Genomic DNA, 21,835 nt, shown 5'->3' on the forward strand with positions numbered 1-21,835 from the left:
CAATCATTAAGGATGAAATAGCAGTGCATTTGGAAAGCAGTGACAGGATCGCACCAAGTCAGCATGGATTTATGAAAGGGAAATCATGCTTGACGAATCTTCTGGAATTTTTTGAGGATGTAACCAGCAGAGTGGACAAGGGAGAACCAGTGGATGTGGTGTATTTGGACTTTCAAAAGGCTTTTGACAAGGTTCCCCAGAAGAGATTGGTGTGCAAAATCAAAGCGCATGGTATTAGGGGTAATGTACTGACGTGGATAGGGAACTGGTTGGCAGACAGGAAGCAGAGGGTCGGGATAAACGGATCCTTTTCAGAATGGCAAGCAGTGACAAGTGGAGTGCCACAGGGCTCAGTGCTAGGACCCCAGCTATTTACAATATACATTAATGATTTGGATGAGGGAATTGAGTTTAATATCTCCAAGTTTGCAGATGACACTAAGCTGGGTAGCGGTGTGAGCTGTGAGGAGGACGCTAAAAGGCTGCAGGGCGACTTAGACAGGTTAGGTGAGTGGGCAAACAAGTGGCAGATGCAGTATAATGTGGATAAATGTGAGGTTATCCATTTTGCCGCAAAAACACGAAGGCAGAATATTACCTGAATGGCGGCAGATTAGGAAAAGGGGAAGTGCAACGAGACCTGGGTGTTATGGTGCATCAGTCATTGAAAGTTGGTATGCAGTACAGCAGGCGGTGAAAAAGGCAAATGGTATGTTGGCCTTCATAGCTAGGGAATTTGAGTATAGGAGCAGGGAGATCTTACTGCAGTTGTACAGGTCCTTAGTGAGGCCTCACCTGGAATATTGTGTTCAGTTTTGGTCTCCTAATCTTAGGAAGGACGTTCTTCCTATTGAGGGAGTGCAGTGAAGGTTCACCAGACTGATTCCCGGGATGACTGGACTGACATATGTGGAGAGACTGGATCGACTGAGCCTGTATTCACTGGAGTTTAGAAGGATGAGAGGGGATCTCATAGAAACATATAAAATTCTGACGGGACTGGACAGGTTAGATGCAGGAAGAATGTTCCCGATGTTGGGGAAGTCCAGAACCAGGGGACACAGTCGAAAGATAAGGGGTAAGCCATTTAGGACTGAGATGAGGAGAAACTTCTTCACTCAGAGAGTTGTTAACCTGTGGAATTCCCTGCTGCAGAGAGTCGTTGAGACCAGTTCATTGAATATATTCAAGAGGGAGTTAGTTAAGGCCCTTATGGCTAAAGGGATCAAGGGTTATGGAGAGAAAGCAGGAAAGGGGTACTGAGGTGAATGATCAGCCATGATCTTATTGAATGGTGGTGCAGGCTCGAAGGGCCGAATGGCCTACTCCTACACCTATTTTCTATGTTTCTATGTTGTTAGAAGGCGCCGAACACCTCGAGTGTCTTCGCCGGGAGCACGCGGAAGCCAAGTACAAACAGCGGAAGGAGCGCTCGACAATTTAAGCCCCCCACCCACCCGTCCCTCCAACCACCGTCTGCCCCACCTGTGACAGAGACTGTAGATCCCACACTGGTCTCATCAGTCACCTGAGAACTCGTATTAGTGCGGAAGCAAGTCATCCTTGACTTTAAGGGACTGCCTGAGGAGAAGACAACGATGTGGAGATTCCCAGGAGTGTGTCAATATCTGCCGGAGGTCCCGTGGGCCTATCAATGTTTTTGAGCTCCCAGGGAGCACATGAATGTTTAAAGGGGAGGCCCATACACATCTCAATATCTGCTGGCAATCTCCCACAAGGAAACTGTTGAAAGACTCTGGTGAATCTTAGCACTGTAACTCTCTGGGGCTGAGCTTCTGACCCCACATGCTCTCCATCACCAAACCTGCCTATTTCCACCTCCGTAACATCACCCGTCTCCACCCCTGCCTCAGCTCATCTGCTGCTGAAGCCCTCATCCATGGTGTTGTGACGCCTAGACTTGACTATTCCAACATTCTCCTGGCTGGCCTCCCACATTCTACCCTACATGGAGTAGAGGTGATGCAAAACTCGGCTGCCCCGTGTCATAAATCGCACCAAGTCCCATTCACCCATCACCCCCTGTGCTCGCTGACCTACATTGACTCCCGGTTAAGCAATGCCTTGATTTCAAAACTCTCATCCTTATTTTCAAATCTCTCCATGGCCTCGCCCCTCCTTATCTCTGCAACCTCCTCCAGCCCCTAAGTATTGGTCGAGTCGCTCCATAAAAGTTTCCCAATCATTTCCCTCCGAGAATTTCTCCGGGATGCCCACTGTTCTCTGCATCTTTGGGTTCGCTATCCGTATCTCATCGCCAGTTGTAGTGTATGGAGAAAGAGTAAGACTGAACACTGTGAGCTCAAAGTAAAGTGTGACCTTAGTCTTTTATTGCAGGTCTCCAGAGTGCGTCTCCAAACTGTGAAGCCTTCTTAAATACCTGTGCTCCCAAGGGATTATGGGATCCCTTGGGACTCCGGGGAATGAGCCCTCCGGGGGCTGTACAGAGTAAATACAAGTCCAGATACGTGACACTCCCTATCTCTGTAACCTCCTCAAGCCCCTGCACCCCTCCCTATCTCTGTCACCTCCTCCAGCCGTACACCCCTCCCTATCTCTGTAACCTCCTCCAGCTCTACACCCCTCCCTATCTCTGTAACCTCCTCCAGCCCTACACCCCTCCCTATCTCTGTAACCTTCTCCATCCCCTGCAGCCCTCCCTATCTCTGTAACCTCCTCAAGCCCCTAAACCCCTCCCTATCTCTGTAACCTCCTCCAGCACCTACACCCCTTCCTATCTTTGTAACCTCCTCCAGCCCCTACACCTTTCCCTATAACTGTAACCTCCTCCAGCCCCACACCACTCCCCATCTCTGTAACCCCTTCCAGCCCCTACACCCCTCCCTATCTCTGTAACCTCCTCCATCCCCTAAACCCCTCCCTATCTCTGTAACTCCCTCCAGCTGTACACCCCTTCCTATCTCTGTAACCTCCTCTAGCACCTACACCCCTCCCTATCTTTGTAACTTCCTCCAGCCCCTACACCTCTCCCTATCACTGTAACCTCCTCCAGCCCCACATCCCTCCCTATCTTTGTAACCTCCTCCAGCCCCTACACCTCTCCCTATCACTGTAACCCCCTCCAGCCCTACATCCCTCCCTATCTCTGTAACCCCTTCCAGCCCCACAACCCCACAAGATCTCTGCGTTTGTTCTATTCGGGCCTCTTGCACATCCCTTATTTCCATCGCTCCACCATGGGTGGCCGTGCCTTCTGCTGCCTGGGCCCCAAGCTCTGGAATTCCCTCCCTAAACCTCTCTCCGTTTCTCTAACCTCTCTCTCACCTCCTTTAAGACCCTCCTTAAAACCTACCTCTTTGCCCAAGATTTTGGTCACCTGATTTCTCCTTACACGGCTCGGTGTCAAATTTTTGATTGATAATCGCTCCTGCAAAGCCCCTTGGGACACTACTTTAAAAGCGCTACATAAATACAAGTTGTTGTTGCACCAGTAATAATCGAAGACTGAGCTTGGATTAAAACCCGAAGAGGTCCCCGCCGTGCGATTCTTACAATTGCAGCAGTTCGAAAAGCTTAAACCTCATTTGTGCTTTTGATGTGAGACGGTGGGCCTGAAATTGCCCTCCGTCGAAATGGGGTGCACCGACCAATCTCATAGAAACATAGACATTTACAGCGCAGAAGGAGGCCATTTCGGCCCATCGTGTCCTCGCTGGCCGACAAAGAGCTGCACGGCCCTCGGTCAGCAGCCCTAAAGGTTACATATAAACCCATGAACAATGGCGGAAAGAGTACCCAGCCCAACCAGTCCGCCCCACACAAATGTGACACTCCTTATACTGAAACATTCTACACTCCACCCCAACCAGAGCCATGTGATCTCCTGGGACAGGCAAAAAAACAGATAAAAACCCAATTTAGGGAAGAAAAAAACTGGGAAAATTCTTCTCCGACCCATCCAGGTGATCTGTAAGGGGGGTGGTCTCTATGAGGGGGTCAGGTTCCCTTCTGACCAACTTGAGCGGTTTCGAATCGCTCCCCTGCCCTTGGGTTCTGTACTCTGGATTTATTTGGGGGGTTTTACAAAAGTGCAGAGGACACTGGTTTGATGCAAAGAACTTTGTTTTTATTACAGTCAAGTAATACAGGCTTATTACTCTAGTAAGAAAATACAAGGCCAAACTTACAATCACTCTAATAAAGAACAATACAAGGAAAGGTACAAGGTCAAACTTAAAATCACAAATCACTCTAATAAAGAACCATGCACTACACATTCAAAGGGGGTCACAGTAAATTATACCTCCCACCTCCCAATACCTAATTCTAGCTCGATTAGACTCCAGGGCAAGGACTATGCTTACCAACCCTTTTGATAGTTAACGGTAGATTGTGGTTGTTTTTCCCTTAATACCACATTGGCTGTGGTCAGTTGCTGCCGCGATGGTGATGTTCTTCCTTCCTTCAGGACTTCAGGACTTCGAGGCTGGAGAAGTTAGTTTACAACTGTCGCGTTGGTTTCTCTCCTTGTCTTGATGACACAGCGTAGTGTGGTACTAGTCTGTCAGTCAAAGTGTCATCTGAGGTGGTAGCAGCCTTGTAGCTACCTAGCAACCGCCCAACCTCTGTTGAAGACAGGGGGTCAGTTATACGATTTCAGTGGTTCTAATCTGAGTATCAAATCTCTTCAAAATCCTTTGTATAATTTTGGTGGGCTTGTTAAAAGTTGATATGTTTTGGGTGAGTTGATGTTCGGAAACCGTTTCCTGATGGAAATATTAGTTTGGTAATTGCAATGTCCTTTTGTGCTTAGTCTTTTGCGTACAGGCTGGATTGGGCCTCTTTGTGATGTATATGCTGAAATGGTTGTCCAGACCCATGTTGATGGGCAGCTACCTCTGGGTGATTTTGTAATGTTAATGTCTCTTGTGGGGGAAGGATTTTCAAATACTCATTCTTCCAGACAGGTTAACTCAGTCCTCACACCCAGGTAGCTTTATTTAATTAGATTGTCTCTTGCTAGTTCCGTAGGTCCGCCCACAGCCTTGAGTTTGTCTTTTAAAATCCAAAATTCAATTAAAGTTCGTAGTTTCTTCCATAAGCACTTTAGAGTTCCAAACTTTTCGATAGATAGTCCCAAATTAAGTTTTCTTTCAAATGAGCCCAAAGACAGGGGGGGTTTCTTGTGAATTTTTCATTCCTTCAGATCGAAACTAGTCCAGGAGATAACCCTGGCCGTATTTGATTCCCTGTAGCACTTACCCTGCAGTGCCGTTCAACAAAAGGTCATCCAGTCTGATCCCAATTACCAGCTCTAGGTCCGTAACCCTGCAGGTTACAACACTTTAGGTGCCCATCCAACCATCTCTTAAAAGTGGTGAGGGTTTCTGCATCCACCACTCTTCCAGGCAGCGAGTTCCAGATCCCCACAACCCTCTGTGTAAAGAAGCGCCCCCCCCCCCCATCAAATCCCCTCTAAACCTTCCACCAACCATCTTAAAATTATGCCCCCTCATAAGACCTCTCCACCAATGGAAATAGCCCCTTACTATACGCTATGTCCAGGCCCCTCAATATTTTGTACACCTCAGTGAGGTCTCCTCTCAACCTCCTCTGTTCCAATGAGAATAATCCAGCCTATCCAATCTGTCTTCATAACTAAGATTCTCCATTCCAGGCAGCATCCTAGTAAATCTCCTCTGTACCCTCTCTAGTGCAATCACGTCCTTCCTATAATACGGTGACTAGAACTGCACGCAGTACTCCAGCTATGGCCTAACCAAAGTAGTATACAATTTAAGCACAACCTTCCTGCTCTTATATTCTATGCCTCAGCCAATAAAGGCAAGCATTCCGTATGCCTTCTTAACCATCTTATTCATCTGGCCTGCTACTTTCAGGGATCTGTGGACAAGCACTCCAAGGTCCCTTTGTTCATCTACACTATTAAATAGCCTACCGCTTAATGTGTATACCCTTTCCTTATTAGCCCTCCCAAAGTAATTGGGGTGCACCATTGTATACCTTTTTTATTGTTTTCTTTGTCTAAACAAATTACTCTGTGTGATATGAATTGTCTAAAGATGAACTGTAACTTCGCTGAATTAAATTCCATTTGCCACTGATCTGCCCACCTGACCAGTAGATTGATATCCTCCTGCAGCCCATGACTTTCCTCTTCATTATCAACCACACAGCCAATTTTAGTGTTGTTAGCAAACTTCTTAATCATACTCCCTATATGCAAATTTAAATCATTGATATATATCTCAAAAAGCAAGGGACCCAGTACTGAGCCCTGCAGAACCCCCTGGAAACATCCTTATAGTCTCAAAAACACCCATCAATCATCACCCTTAGCTTCCGACCTCCAAGCCAATTTTGGATCCAACTTGCCACTTTGCCCTGTATCCCATGGGCTTTAACCTCCATGACCAGTCTACCATGTGGACCTTATCAAAAGCTTTGCTAAAGTCCATATACACTACATTGTACGCACTATCCTCATCGACCCTCTTGGTTACCTCCTCAAAAAATTCAATCAGGTTAGTCAAACACGATCTTTCCTTAACAAATCTGTGCTGACTGTCCCTAATTAATCCTTGCCTTTCCAAATGTAGATTTATTCTGTCTTTCAGGATTTTTTCCAATAATTTTCCCACCACTGAGGTTAGGCTGACAGGCCTGTAATTACTCGGCCCATCCCTTTCTCCCTTCTTAAACAAGGGTACTACATTAGCAGTCCTCCAATCCTCCGGCACCATGCCCAAATCCAAAGAGGACTGGAAAATGATGGTCAAGGCCTCTGCTATTTCCTCTTTTGCTTCGCTCACAGCCTGGGATGCATTTCATCCGGGCCTGTGAACTTATCTACTTTCAAAGCTGCTAAACTCCTTAATACTTCCTCTCTCACTATGTGTATTTCATCCAGAATATCGCACTCCTCCTCGATAGCAGTATCTGCATTGCCCCTTTCCTTTGTGAAAACAGATGCAAAGTATTTGTTAAGAACCTACCAACATCTTCCACCTCCACACAAAGATTACCCTCATGGTCTCTAATAACCCTACTCTTTCTTTAGTTACCCTCTTACACTCTTAATATATTTATGGAACATCTTTGGGTTTTCCTTAATTTTACTGGTCAAGAATTTCTCATGCTCTCTCTTTGCATTCCTAATATCCTTTTTAATTTTGCCTCTTAACTTTCTATATTCCTCTAAAGGTTCTGTAGTATTTAGCAGTTGGTATATGACATAAGCATCCTTTTTTTTTCTTTATCCTCCCCTGTAAGTCCCTAGACATCCAGGGGACTCTAGAAATGTTATTCCCAACCTTTTTCTTTAAGGGCACATGTTTGGCCCGAGACTTCCGGATCTCCTCCTCGAATGCCTCCCACTGTTCCGACACTGATTTACCCACAAGTCATTGTTTCCAGTCCACTATGGCCAAATCACTCCTTAACTTAGCAAAATTAGCTTTTCCCCCAGTTCGGGACTTTTATTCCAGGCCTATCCTTGTCCTTATCCATAACCAACTTGAATCTGACTGAATTATGGTCCTTGGCACCCAAGTGCTCTCCCACTAATACCCCTTCCACCTGCCCAGCTTCATTCCCCAAAACTAAATCCAAGACCGCCCCCCTCTCGTGTTGGGCTTGCTACATACTGGCTAAAAAAAGTTCTCTTGAATGCATTTCAAGAATTCCGCACCCTCTATAACCTTCACACTAAATTTGTCCCAGTCAATATTTGGATAATTAAAATCCCCTACTCTTACTACCCTATGGTTTTTGGACTTCACAGCAATTTGCCGACATATTTGCTCCTCTATCTCCCTCCCACTGTTTGGGGGTCTATAATACACACCCAGCCGTGTTATCGCCCCTTTTTTATTTTTATCACCGAGAGTATGCAGAAAGCAAGTGCAGGCAACGGAAAGAGCGTGCAGCAAACCAGACTCCCCACCCACCCACCCATCCAGAACCAGGGGACACAGTCTAAGGTTAAGGGCTAAGCCATTTAGGACTGAGATGAGGAGAAACTTCTTCACTCAGAGAGTTGTTAACCTGTGGAATTCCCGACCGCAGGGAGTTGTTGATGCCAGTTCATTGGATATATTCAAGAGGGAATTATATATGGCCCTTACGGCTAAAGGGATCAAGGGGTATGGAGAGAAAGCAGGAAAGGGGTACTGAGGTTAATGATCAGCCATGATCTTATTGAAAGGTGGTGCAGGCTCGAAGGGCCAAATGGCCTACTCCTGCACCTATTTTCTATGTTTCTATGTTTCCTCCAACTACTGTCTGTCCCAACTGTGACAGAGACTGTAATTCCCATATTGGACTGTTCAGTCACCTGAAAACCTACTTTTAGAGTGGAAGCAAGTCTTCCCCGATTTCGAGGGACTGCCTATGATGATGAGAAAGGGACAAATTTGGCCCCGATGCCTCAAGGACAAGACTTTCACTCATTGCTGGCAGCTGCTCCAGGCTTCAGAACTAGCCTTAGCTCTCCCCCAGGTGGACAGAGTGTATTTTACACTGTGTCAGGTCCATCGCTTTTCTGCCGTCTCCCCTCCGCTCCCTCACTCTCCTCACCTATCCAACGGTGCACAGTGTTAAATCTTTACGTGGGACCGTTGCACATACAGAGACCCACAATGCGCGCCTGCAAATTTTCTTTGATCAACACACAGATTTACAAAGAAACGTTGGCCTTTATTGCAAGGGGGATGGAGTATAAAAGCAGAGAAGTCCTGCTACAACTGTACAGGGTATTGGTGAGGCCACACCTGGAGTACTGCGTGCAGTTTTGGTCTCCTTATTTAAGATGGGATATACTTGCATTGGAGGCTGTTCAGAGAAGGTTCACTAGGTTGATTCCTGAGATGAGGGGGTTGACTTGTGAAGAAAGGTTGAGCAGGTTGGGCCTATACTCATTGGAGTTCAGAAGAATGAGAGGTGATGTTATTGAAATGTATAAGATTCTGAGAGGGATGGACAAGGTAGATGTAGAGAGGATGTTTCCCCTCGTGGGGGAATCTAGAACTAGGGTAGATTGTTTCAGAATAAGGGGTCGTCCATTTAAAACGGAAATGAGGAGGAATTTCTTCTCTCAGAGGATCGTGAATCTATGGAATTCTCTGCCCCAGAGAGCTGTGGAGGCTGGGTCATTGAATATATATATAAGGTGGAGATAATCAATCATCATAGCCAGCCCCTCGGAATTGAGGGAGACTTGCTTCCACTCCTAAAGTGAGTCTTTTGGTGGCTGAGCAGTCCAACACGAGAGCCACAGACCCTGTCACAGGTGGGACAGTCATTCGTCGGGGGAAGGGTGGGGTGGCACTGATTTACCACACGCCCCTTCCGCTGCCTGTGCCTGACCTCTTCACACTCGCAGCGTTGAGATTCGAAGAGCTCAACGCCCTCCCGGATGCACTTTCTCCACCGAGGACGGTCTTCGGCCAGGGTCTCCCAGGTGTCAATGGTGATGTCACACTTCACCAGGGAGACTTTGAGGGTGTCCTTGTAACGTTTCCGCTGCCCACCTTTGGCTCGTTTGCTGTGAAGGAGCACCGCATAGAGCAATTGCTGAGGGAGCCTCGTGTCTGGCGTGCAAACAATGTGGCCTGCCCAGCAAAGCTGATCCAGTGTGGTCAATGCTTCAATGCTGGGGATGTTGGCCTGGGCGAGGACACTGATGTTGGTGCGTGTCCTCCCAGAGGATTTTCAGGATCTTGCGGAGACATCGTTGGTGATATATCTCCTGCGACTTGAGGTGCGTTCTATACATCGTCTATGCCTCAGATCCATACAGGAGGGCGGGTATTACTACAGCCCTGTAGACCATGAGTTTGGTGGTAGATTTGAGGGCCTGGTCTTTTCCTCAGGCGACCAAAGGCTGTACTGGTGCACTGGAGGCGGTGTTGGATCTCCGCATCAATGTCTGCCTTTGTTGATAAAAGGCTCCTGAGGTATGGGAAGTGGTCCACGTTGTCGAGGGCCACGCCGTGCATCTTGATGACTGGGGGGCAGTGCTGTGCGGCGAGGACAGGCTGGTGGAGGACCTTTGTCTTACAGGTGTTAAGCGTAAGGCCCATGCTTTCATATGCCTCGGTGAATACATCAACTATATCCTGGAGTTCAGCCTCAGAATGTGTGCAGATATAGGCATCGTCCGCGTACTGTAGCTCAACAATAGAGGTTGAGGTGATCTTAGACCTGGCCTGGAGGTGGCATAGGTTAAACAGCTTCCCACTGACTCTGTAGTTTAGTTCCACTCCAGCGGGGAGGTTGTCAACAGTGAGGTGGAGCATGGCAGCGAGGAAGATTGAGAAGAGGGTTGGAGCGATGACGAGCCCTGATTGACCCTGGTCTGGACATGGATTGGATCTGTAACGGATCCGTTGGTAAGGTTCACGGCCTGCTTGTCATCGTGGAGCAGGCGAAGAATGTTGACAAACTTTCGGGGGCATCCAAAACGGAGGAGGACGCTCCATAGACCCTCACGGTCGACAGTGTCAAAGGCCTGTGTAAGATCGAAAAAAGCCATGTATAAGGGCTGGCGCTGCATTTTTCCAGCAGGTGTCACGCTGCAAAGATCATGTCAGTTGTGCCCCATAGGGAACAAAATCCTCGGCCACAGGGAGAAGACGGTTGAGGAGAACTCTAGCGACAGCCTTCCCAGTAGCTGATAGCAGGGAGAGTCCCCTGTAGTTGCTGCAGTCGTACTTGTCTCCCTTTTTAAAGATGGTCACGATCACTGCATCTCTGAGATCTCCCGGCATGCTCTCCTTCCTCCAAATGAGAGAGATGAGGTCATTTATCCACGCCAACAGCGCCTCTCCGCCATACTTTAGCGCCTCAGCAGGAATTCCATCCGCACCTGTAGCCTTGTTATTCTTGTGCTATTTTTATGGCTTTGCCTACCTCGTGTAACGTTGGGGTTTCACTGAGGTGGTGGGTCGTATACTGCGGGATGGAGTCAAGAACACTCGAGTCAAAGGCAGAGTCTCGATTGAGGAGATCTTCAAAATGTTCCTTCCATCGGACCCTGACAGCCTCGGTGTCCTTGATGAGTGTTTCCCCGTTCTTGGCCAGGAGTGGGGTGGGGCCTTGGGAATTTGGACCGTAGGTGACCTTGATTGCAATGAGGAATCCTCGCATATCGTGGCTGTCGGCCAGTTGTTGTATCTCTTGTGCTTTCTCCATCCACCACCTGTTCTTTAGGTCCCGGGTTTTTTGTTGGACCTCAGCCTTGAGCCATCTGTAATGTTGCTTTGCTGTTCCCGAGTTGGGTTGTTGCTTGAGGCTCAGAAATGCTCTGCGCTTGCGATCGATTAGTTCTTGGATCTCCTGATCATTTTCATCAAACCAGTCCTGGTGTTTTCTGGTTGAGTGACCAAGTGTCTCTTCACAGGCACTGGTTATGGAGGCCTGGAGAGCAGACCAAGCACTGTGGGCATTCAGATAAGACAGATTTTTGAACGATAAGGGAGTCAAGGGTTATGGGGAGCGGGCAGGGAAGTGGAGTTGAGGCCAAGATCAGGTCAAGACCAAGATCTAATTGAATGGGAATTTGGACCGTAGGTGGCCTTGATTGCAATGAAGAATCCTCGCATATCCTGGCTGTCGGCCAGTTGTTGTACACCTGCAGGAAAAATGCAGGCTCGCGGGGCCAAATGGCCTACTCCTGCTCCTAGTTCTTGTGTTTCGAAAATCCATTTTCTTCCTTGCTCTTTCTTTCTTGAAGATGCACATTTATTCATGTGGAGAAGATAATACGAGCGAAAGCAACTATCTGCGAACTTCACTTGTCAGCCGTGGCTCAGTGGGTAGCACTCTCGTCTCTGAGTCCAACTTTGTGGTAGGAATTATGAGGAGAGGCAGTATAAACTAAAGGGTACAATTCTAAAGGGGGTGCATGAACAGAGAGACCTGGGGGTATATGTGCACAAATCATTGAAGGTGGCAGGGCAGGTTGAGAAAGCGGTTAAAAAAAGTATACGCGATCCTGGGCTTCATAAATAGAGGCACAGAGTACAAAAGCAAGGAAGTTATGATGACCCTGTATAAAACACTGGTTCCGCCTCAACTGGAGTATCGTGTCCAATTCTGGGCACCGCACTTTAGGAAGGATGTGAAGGCCTTAGAGAGGGTGCGGAAAAGGTTTACGAGAATAGTTCCAGGGATGAGGGACTTCAGTTAAGTGGATAGACTGGAGAAGCTGGGGTTGTTCTCCTTAGAGCAGAGAAGGTTGAGAGGAGATTTGATCGAGGTGTTCAAAATCACAAGGGTTCTAGACAGAGTGGATAGAGAGAAACTGTTCCCATTGGTGGAAAGGTCGAGAACCAGAGGACACAGATTTAAGGTGATTAGCAGAAAAACCAAAGGCGAACCGAGGGAAAACTTTTTTACGCAGCGAGTGGTTAGGATCTGGAATGCACGGCCTGAGAGGGTGGTGGAGGCAGACTCAATCGTGGCTTTCAAAAGGGAATTGGATAAGTACCTGAAGGAAAGGGTGGGGGGGGGAGGGGAGACTATCTGAAGTGCTCTTGCAGAGAGCCGGCACAGGCTCAACAGGCCAAATGGACTCCTACTGCACTGAAAACATTCTATGATTCTATGATTTTGGGTTTCAAGTCCCACTCCAGAGACTTGAGCACAAAAGTCAAGGCATGATACTTGCGTGCATTACTGGGGAACTGCTGCACAGTCGGAGGTGCATCTTTCGGATGAGACGTTAAACCGAGGCCCCGTCTGCTCTCGCAGGTGAACGTAAAAGATCCCATGGCACTATTTTGAAGAGGAGCAAGTGAGTTCTCCACGGTGTCCTACCCAAATCTTTATCCCTCAACCAATATCACTAAAAAACAGATTATCTGGTGACAACCACGTTGCTGTTTGTGGGAGCTTGCTGTGTGCAAATTGGCTGTCGTGTGTCCTACATCATGACAGTGACTGCACTCCAAAAAGTACTTCATTGGCTGTAAAGCGCTTTGGGACGTCCTGAGGTTGTGAAAGGCGCTATAGAAATGCAAGTCTCGACAAGCAGTATCAAGACCAAATGATGTGTTACCGCATCAGCTGTCAAAAAAATACAACAACAACCAAGACTTTTTACAGGAATGTTATCAAATAGAATTTTGACACCCACCCACATAAAGGAATATTAGGGCAGATGGCCAAAAGCTTGTTCAAAGAGGTAAGTTTTAAGGAGGGCCTTAAAGGAGGAAAGAGAGGTGGAGAGCATTGTTCCCTTTAAGCTGCGCAGTGCTCTGCAGCTCCCACACATCCGGCTCGCCAGCTTTTAAACAGGAAAAAAATGCGCATTTGTGGTATTTTCAATGGGCCTCGCAGCCCCTTAAAAGGTGCGTCCAACAAACAAAAACTAACGGGAATATTGGTAGAGAGATGGAGAGGTTTAGACAGGGAGTTCCAGATCTTGGGGCCCAGGCAACAGAAGGCTCGGTCACTGATGGTTGAGCGATTATAATCAGGGATGTTCAGGAGGGCAGAATTAGAGGAGCGCAGACATCTCGGGGGTGTTGTGGGGCTGGAGGAGATTAACAGAGATAGGGAGGGGGGGGGGCGAGGCCATAGAGGGATTTGAAAACAAGGAAGAGAATTTTAAAATGGAGGCTTTTCCGGACCGGGAGCCAATGTAGATCGGCGAGTACAGGGGATGACCGGGGCTTGGTGCGAGTTAGGACACGGGGCAGCCGAGTTTTGGATGAGCTCAAGTTTATGGAGGGTAAAAGGTGGGAGGCCGGCCAGGAGTTGGTTGGAATGATCAAGTCTAGAGGTAACAAAGACAGGTGTCAGAAGGTTCTGGGTTCAAATCCCGCTCCAGGGACTTGAGCCAGAATCTAGGGCAGTGCTGAGGGAGTGCTGCATTGTCGGAGGTGCCGTCTTTTGGATGAGACACTAAACCGAGGTCCTGTCTGCTCTCTCAGGTGGATGTAAAAGATCCCATGGCACTATTTTGAAGAAGAGCAGGGGAGTTATCCCCAATGTCCTGGCCAATATTTATCCCTCAATCAACGTAACAATAAAACAGATTGTCTGATCATTATCACATTGCTGTGTGTGGGAGCTTGCTGTGCGCAAACTGGCTGCCGCGTTTCCCACATTACCACAGTGACTACACTCCAAAAGTACTTCATTGGCTGTAAAGCGCTTTGAGATGTTGTGAAAGGCGCTATATAAATCCCAGTGAATCTTCAGTCTCCCAATGAATGAGTGACCAATGAGAGAACATTACCCTCAGCATCCCTGACCAATGAGGGAGCATCACTCTCAGAGTGAGTGACCAATGAGGGAGCATTACACACAGAGTGACCAATGAGGGAGCCTCATTCTCAGTGACTGATCAACGAGGGAGCATCACTCTCAGAGTGAGTGACCAATGAGGGAGCATTACACACAGTGACCAATGAGGGAGCCTCATTCTCAGTGACTGACCAATGAGGGAGCATCACTCTCAGAGTGAGTGACCAATGAGGGAGCATTACACACAGTGACCAATGAGGGAGCACCACTCTCAGAGTGAGTGACCAATGAGAGAGCATTACACACAGTGACCAATGAGGGAGCCTCATTCTCAGTGGCTGACCAATGAGGGAGATTCAATCTCAGAGTGACCAATGAGTGAGCATCACTCCTAGTGGCTGACCAATAAGGGAGCATCAATCTCAGAGTGACCAATGAGGGAGCCTCGCTGTCAGAGTGACTGCCCAATGAGGGAGCAACACTTTTAGTGACCAATCAGAGAGCCCCACGCCCAGCAGACCAATGAAGGAGCCCCAGTCGCAGAGCGACCAATGAGCTCCATCAGTCGGGGCTGAGTGACAGGCCGGGTGCGCTGCCTCCTCCCGGGCTGCGGGCTGCGGGCGGCGCTGTGACGGGCGCGAGGCCGCGGTTACCGGGGCGACCAAGCCAGGCAGGCAGGTAGGCCGCGGTCACGGCCGCGTGTGTGTCGGGGAGGGGAGGGAGGGGGGGATTGAACCCCGGGACCCCCGCACTGGGCCTTGGGGCCGCCCGCGGGCCCGGCCCTCTCCCCACGGGCGGAGGGCGGAGCTCAGTGAATGTCAGCTTCGAGGGCAGGAGGTGGTGGGTCCAAGTCCCCTTCCCGGGGCTTCAGCTCATAAATCTCCCCGTGCAGTACTGAGGGAGTGCCGCACTGTCGGAGGGTCAGTACTGAGGGAGCGCCGCACTGTCGGAGGGACAGTACTGAGGGAGTGCCGCACTGTCGGAGGGGCAGTACTGAGGGAGTGCCGCACTGTCGGAGGGGCAGTACTGAGGGAGTGCCGCACTGTCGGAGGGGCAGTGCTGAGGGAGTGCCGCACTGTCGGAGGGGCAGTGCTGAGGGAGTGCCGCACTGTCGGAGGGGCAGTACTGAGGGAGTGTCGGAGGGGCAGTACTGAGGGAGCGCCGCACTGTCGGAGGGGCAGTACTGAGGGAGCGCCGCACTGTCGGAGGGGCAGTACTGAGGGAGTGTCGGAGGGGCAGTACTGAGGGAGCACTGCACTGTCGGAGGGGCAGTACTGAGGGAGTGTCGGGGGGGCAGTACTGAGGGAGCACTGCACTGTCGGAGGGGCAGTACTGAGGGAGTGTCGGAGGGGCAGTACTGAGGGAGCACTGCACTGTCGGAGGGGCAGTACTGAGGGAGTGCTGCACTGTCGGAGGGGCAGTACTGAGGGAGTGTCGGAGGGGCAGTACTGAGGGAGCACTGCACTGTCGGAGGGGCAGTACTGAGGGAGCACTGCACTGTCGGAGGGGCAGTACTGAGGGAGCACTGCACTGTCGGAGGGGCAGTACTGAGGGAGTGCTGCACTGTCGGAGGGGCAGTACTGAGGGAGTGTCGGAGGGGCAGTACTGAGGGAGCACTGCACTGTCGGAGGGGCAGTACTGAGGGAGTGCTGCACTGTCAGAGGGGCAGTACTGAGGGATTGTCGGAGGGGCAGTACTGAGGGAGCGCCGCACTGTCGGAGGGGCAGAACTGAGGGAGTGCTGCACTGTCGGAGGGGCAGTACTGAGGGAGTGTCGGAGGGGCAGTACTGAGGGAGCGCCGCACTGTCGGAGGGGCAGAACTGAGGGAGCGCCGCACTGTCGGAGGGGCAGAACTGAGGGAGTGCTGCACTGTCGGAGGGGCAGTACTGAGGGAGTGTCGGAGGGGCAGTACTGAGGGAGCGCCGCACTGTCGGAGGGGCAGAACTGAGGGAGTGCTGCACTGTCGGAGGGGCAGAACTGAGGGAGTGCTGCACTGTCGGAGGGGCAGTACTGAGGGAGTGTCGGAGGGGCAGTACTGAGGGAGCGCTGCACTGTCGGAGGGGCAGAACTGAGGGAGTGTCGGAGGGGCAGTACTGAGGGAGTGTCGGAGGGGCAGAACTGAGGGAGCGCCGCACTGTCGGTGGTACCGTCTTTCATCATCATCATCATCATCATCATCACTGGCAGTCCCTCGGGGTCGAGGATGACTTGCTTCCACACTAAAAACGAGCACTCGGGTGACTGATGAACTCATTTTAGGAGAGTGGAAGATGCCTGTGTGTGAATTCCTTTAACGTGTGGTGGCCGTTGCACACCAGCCACCACACGGGCTTGGCGGAGCTAGGTCTTGGTCCGGTGACCAGGGGATCCAAGACGACTGGAGACCAGGCTCCGCCACATGTGCCAATACATACACACAAACTCAAACATACTCCTACTGTCCTCCTTCCCACGGGACACCTCTCTATGCAATGTGAGCCTCACCACCTCACAGCCTCGCTATCGGCCCGTGCTGTGCCTTCCCTTGGTCTGTCCACACTGCTTCACATCTGGGCTCCGACCTCTCCGCTCCTCCATGCCTTATCTGTCTTCTCCTCTCCCGACCTCCGAACCTCGCCGCTTCCGACCTCCGCTCCTTGCCAGTCTCTCTCTCTGCTCCTCCCGGAGGGACCTCCGCTTCTCATTGGTCACTCCTTCCGCTCCTCCCTGATCCTCCGCTCCACAACGCTTCCGACCTCTGCATTGTCAATTCTGCTTTTGTGGTGGCTAGCTTTCTTTGATTTGTCCACAGCTCCAGCCTCGCGCTCCAAACTACTCCTCTGTCTAAAATTAATATTAACAAGACATAATTCAGAAATGTTATGGCTAGAAGCAAGGTGGGGCTCTGCTTCCTACACCTACTAATGGACAAAGTAAACTAAAGCACCCTATCTGGCTTTGGGTGGAATTGCCCCAGTGCATTCAATGCTTGTTTGCACATGCGGTTATGAATCTCACTAAAAATAATGAGAAGCAGGTTAAGTACCAGAAGTGTTGACTGGGACAATAAAAAGGTAACAATCCTTTGTCACTGTAGTTTACTAATTCAGATGAGACGTTAAACCGAGGCCCCGTCTGCTCTCTCAGGTGGATGTAAACTCCCCGGTGTCCTGTGGCCAATATGGATCCTTCAATCAACATAACAAAAAACAGATTATCCGGTCATTATCACATTGCTGTGTGTGGGAGCTTGCTGAGCGCAAATTGGCTGCCGCGTTTCCCACATTACAACAGTGACTACACGTCAAAAAGTACTTCATTGGTTGTGAAAGGCGCTATATAAATGCAAGTGGGGTGGAGAGCTGGGCTCGGGACTCAATCTGGCACAGATATGATGGGCTGAATGGCCTCCTGTGCAGTACGATTCTATGCGCAGGTTCCATGCAGTATTACAACAGCGACTGCACTCCAAAGGTACTTCATTGGCTGTGAAGCACTTTGGGACATCCGGTGGTCGTGAAAGGCGCTATATAAATGCAAGTCTTTCTTTTCCCTAATACAAGGGGATTCCTGTGTCTCCCCACCCGTTCTCTCTCTCCCACAAGAGCTTTTAAAAAAAATATTTGTTCATGGGAGGTGAGTATCGCTGACAAGGCCGGCATTTATTGCCCATTCCTAATTGCCCTTGAGGAGCTGGTGGTGAGCCGCCACCTTGAACCGCTGCAGTCCGTGTGGTGAAGGAGCTCCCACAGTGCTGTTAGGGAGGGACCATAGAATGGTTACAGCACGGAAGGAGGCCATTCGGCCCCTTGAGCCCGGGCCGGCTCTCTGCGAGAGCATTTCAGCTAGTCCAACTCCGCCACCCTTTTCCCGTAGCCCTGCAAATCTTTTCTTTCAGATACTTACCCAACTTCCTTTTGAAAGCAGTGATTGAGTCTGCTTCCGCTATCGTTTCGGGCAGTGCATTCCCAATCCTAACCACTGGCTGTGTAAAAAAGTTTATTCTGATGTCGCCTTTGGTTCTTTTGCCAATCACCATCTGAAGAAAGACTGGATCGACTAGGCTTATATTCACTGGAATTTAGAAGAATGAGAGGGGATTTCGTAGAAACATATAAAATTCTGACGGGATTGGACAGGTTACATGCAGGAAGAATGTTCCCGATGTTGGGGAAGTCCAGAACCAGGGGTCACAGTCTTAAGGATAAGGGGTAAGCCATTTAGGACCGAGATGAGGAGAAACTTCTTCACTCAGAGAGCTGTGAACCTGTGGAATTCTCTACCACAGAAAGTTGTTGAGGTCAGTTGGTTAGATATATTCAAAAGGGAGTTAGATGTGGCCCTTACGGCTAAAGTGATCAAAGGGTATGGAGAAAAAGCAGGAATGGGGTACTGAAGTTGCATGATCATATTGAATGGTGGTGCAGGGCCAAATGGCCTACTCCTGCACCTATTTTCTATGTTTCTATGTTTTAGGATTTTGACCCAGCGACGATGAAGGAATGGCTATATCCTTCTAATTGGGGATGGTGTGTAATTTGGAGGTGTTCCCATGTGCCTGCTGCCCTTGTCCTTCTCCTTCTAGGTGGTAGAGGTTGCGGGTTTGGGAGGTGCTGCTGAAGAAGCCTTGGCCAGTTGCTGCAGTGCATCTTGTAGATGGTACACACTGCCGCCACAGTGCGCTGGTGGTGGAGGGAGTGAATGTTTAAGGTGGTGGATGGGGTGCCAATCAAGCGGGCTGCTTTGTCCTGGATGGTATCGAGCTTCTTGTGTTGTTGGAGCTGCACTCATCCAGGCAAGTGGAGAGTATTCCATCACACTCCTGACACACACACGTGCACACGCACGCACATACACGTGCGTGTGCACACGGACACACACACACACACACACACACACATGTACACACACACACACAAGCCCTGGTGCCATTCTGGTAAAGATGTGTTTTGGTGATGACCATTTGTGTACAGTTGTTTCTTGAGGAGGTTCCCTGGGTCAATCCGCACTCTCCGCTCAGCGAACCGATCCCGGCTGTGGGAATGTGAAAGGGGAACAGCCATCGGCTACACTGCCTTGGATTGAGGAACGGGGAGAAATAAGATTTAAGGGTTGAGAAAGAAACAGAGGAACGATGGGGAAGGACAGCGGGTGAATTTGAATCAAATTCGGGAGAGAAAGAAATAAAAAGAGGGAAAGAAAGATTGGATTAAGAGAGATTTAAAAAAAGAGAGACCAAGGGAAAAGTAAGGAGCTAAGTTACTTTTTCAAAATAATTGTCTACAACAACAACTTGTATTTATATAGCGCCTTTAACATAGTGAAACATCTCAAGGCGCTTCACAGGAGTGTTATGAGACAAAAAATTTGACACCGAGCCGCCTAAGGAGAAATTAGCGCAGGTGACCAGAAGCTTGGTCAAAGAGGTAGGTTTTAAGGAGCGTCATGAGGGAAGAAAGAGATACACAGAGGCGGAGAGTTTTGGACAGGGAGTTCCAGAGCTTGGGGTCCAGGCAACAGAAGGCATGGCCACCAATGGTTGAGCGACTATAATCAGGGATGCCCAAGAGGCCAGAATTGAAGGAATGCAGAGATCTTGGAGTGTTGTAGAGCTGGAGGAGATTACAAAGATAGGGAGGGATTTGGAAACAAGGATGAGGATTTTGAAAAAGAGGCGTTGCTTAACAGGGAGCCAATGTATGTCAGCGAGCACAGGGGTGACACTTGATCAGCTTCGCTGGGCAGGTCACATTGTCCACATGCCAGACACGAGACTCCCAAAGCAAGCGCTCTACTCGGAACTCCTTCACGGCAAATGAGGCAAAGGTGTGCAGAGGAAACGTTACAAGAACACCCGCAAAGGTGATAAAATGCAACATCCCCAGGGAGACCCTGGCCAAAGACCGCCCTGTGGAGGAAGCGCATCCGGGAGGGCGCTGAGCACCTCGAGTCTCATCGCCGAGCGCATGCAGAAATGAAGCGGAAAGAACGTGCAGCAAACCAGGCTCCCCACCCACCCTTTCCCTCAACGACTATCTGTCCCACCTGTGACAGGGACTGTGGCTCTAGTATTGGACTGTTCAGCCACCTAAGGACTCATTTTAAGAGTGGAAGCAAGTCTTCCTCGATTCCGAGGGACTGCCTAGGATGATGATGGTGGGTGAGTGGGACTTGGTGCGAGTTAGGACACGGGGCAGCCGAGTTTTAGGATCATCTCTAGGTAGGATAGAATATTGGTGGCCAGCCAGGAGTGCGTTGGAATGATCAAGTCTAGAGCTAACGAAGGCAAACGCAGATGATAGTGCTACCCACCGACACCAGCTAACGAAGGCAAACACCAACCCATAGCACTCCCACTGACACCGCAGAGAAAGTGGTTAATGCGCTGCCATTTGTCCCACAGATAGGCGAATATTTGGTGCGGCGGGAGATCGTGCCGGAGGTGCGGCGAGTGTTTTTGTGGTGGAGGAGCAGCAAGAGATCATGGCGGAGGTGCGACAGATGAGGGTACGGGGCCCAGAAGAGCCGAGGGCCCAGGGGCAGCACGGACCAGCCCACACTGCGATATGTGTGCGCACTAGGTCCGTGCAGCAGAGCAGGTCTCCAGTCGTCCTGGTTAACCATTGCCACTGGATAAAGGCCCAGCTCTGTCAATCCCGTGTGGTGGCTGATGTGCAACGGTCACCACACGTTAAAAAAATCCATGCACAGGCATCTTCCAGCCCCTTAACTGGAACATCGAGTCCTTAACTGAAACATCTGTGAACTCGTGTGGAAGCAAGTCATCCTCGTTCGAGGAAGCGCCTACGATGATGACTTGTGCCTTGTCGATGGTGCAAAGGGTTTAGGGAGTCTGCACAGAGCGACATTAAGTGGAGTGCACTTAAGCAGTGTGTTTTATTTGGGAATTTGGAGAGAGTGGGAGTCTGCTATGTATTGAGTAAGTATAGCTGTAAAAAGTGAAATTTTGTTTAATATTTTGATTTAAACCTAGAACTTAAAAAAAAACAGTAGTTCTCAGAAGCTGCCTGCCAGTTACAGTTAGCTGGAAGTGCTTATCTTGATCAGGAGTTAATCATTAGGAGCAGGGCTGCTGAGTCAACATTTGTTATCTGGGCGAGGCTCCTAGAGTATCACAGTAAACAGTTCGACAGAGCACCGAGCAGTCTGCACAGAGCACACTTAAACAGAGTGACTTATTTGGCAATTTGGAGAGAGAAGGGTTGCTGCTTTTTACCTGCACTACTTGCAGTGCTTTGTGTTACAGGTAGATATTTAATTTCATTACCCATAACTTAATCTCGACCAAGTAAGTCGTCAAGAAACTAAACTTTAATCATCATCATAGGCAGTCCCTCAGGTGACTACAGTCCAATACGGGAATTAGTCTCTCACAGGTGGGACAGACAGTGGTTGAGGGAAAGGGTGGGTGGGGAGTCTGGTTTGCCTCACGCTCCTTCCGCTGCTTGCACTTGGTTTCTGCATGCTCTCGGTGACGAGACTCAAGGTGCTCAGCGCCCTCCCGGATGCACTTCCTCCACTTCGGGCGGTCTTTGGCCAGGGACTCCCAGGTGTCGGTGATGTTGCACTTTTTCAGGGA

General features: G+C 49.7%; 1 protein-coding gene across 8 annotated transcripts in view; it reads left to right on the plus strand.

Annotated features, from left to right (window-relative positions):
• Positions 1-14,830: 14,830 nt before the first annotated feature.
• The window catches only part of dnpep (aspartyl aminopeptidase), a 97,922-nt gene continuing 90,917 nt past the window's right edge, over positions 14,831-21,835 (plus strand). For 2 of the 8 annotated variants that reach the window (XM_070875195.1, XM_070875199.1), the window contains exon 1: positions 14,831-14,934. The gene's annotated coding sequence lies outside the window, so the exon portion shown is untranslated. Of the gene's footprint in view, positions 14,935-15,074; positions 15,097-20,978; positions 21,503-21,835 lie in introns of those variants that run through there. The other 6 variants (XM_070875198.1, XM_070875204.1, XM_070875200.1 and 3 more) reach the window with 5 other exon arrangements.

Source organism: Pristiophorus japonicus, chromosome 3 (genome assembly GCF_044704955.1).
Source record: "Pristiophorus japonicus isolate sPriJap1 chromosome 3, sPriJap1.hap1, whole genome shotgun sequence".
Taxonomy (NCBI): Eukaryota; Metazoa; Chordata; class Chondrichthyes; family Pristiophoridae; genus Pristiophorus; species Pristiophorus japonicus.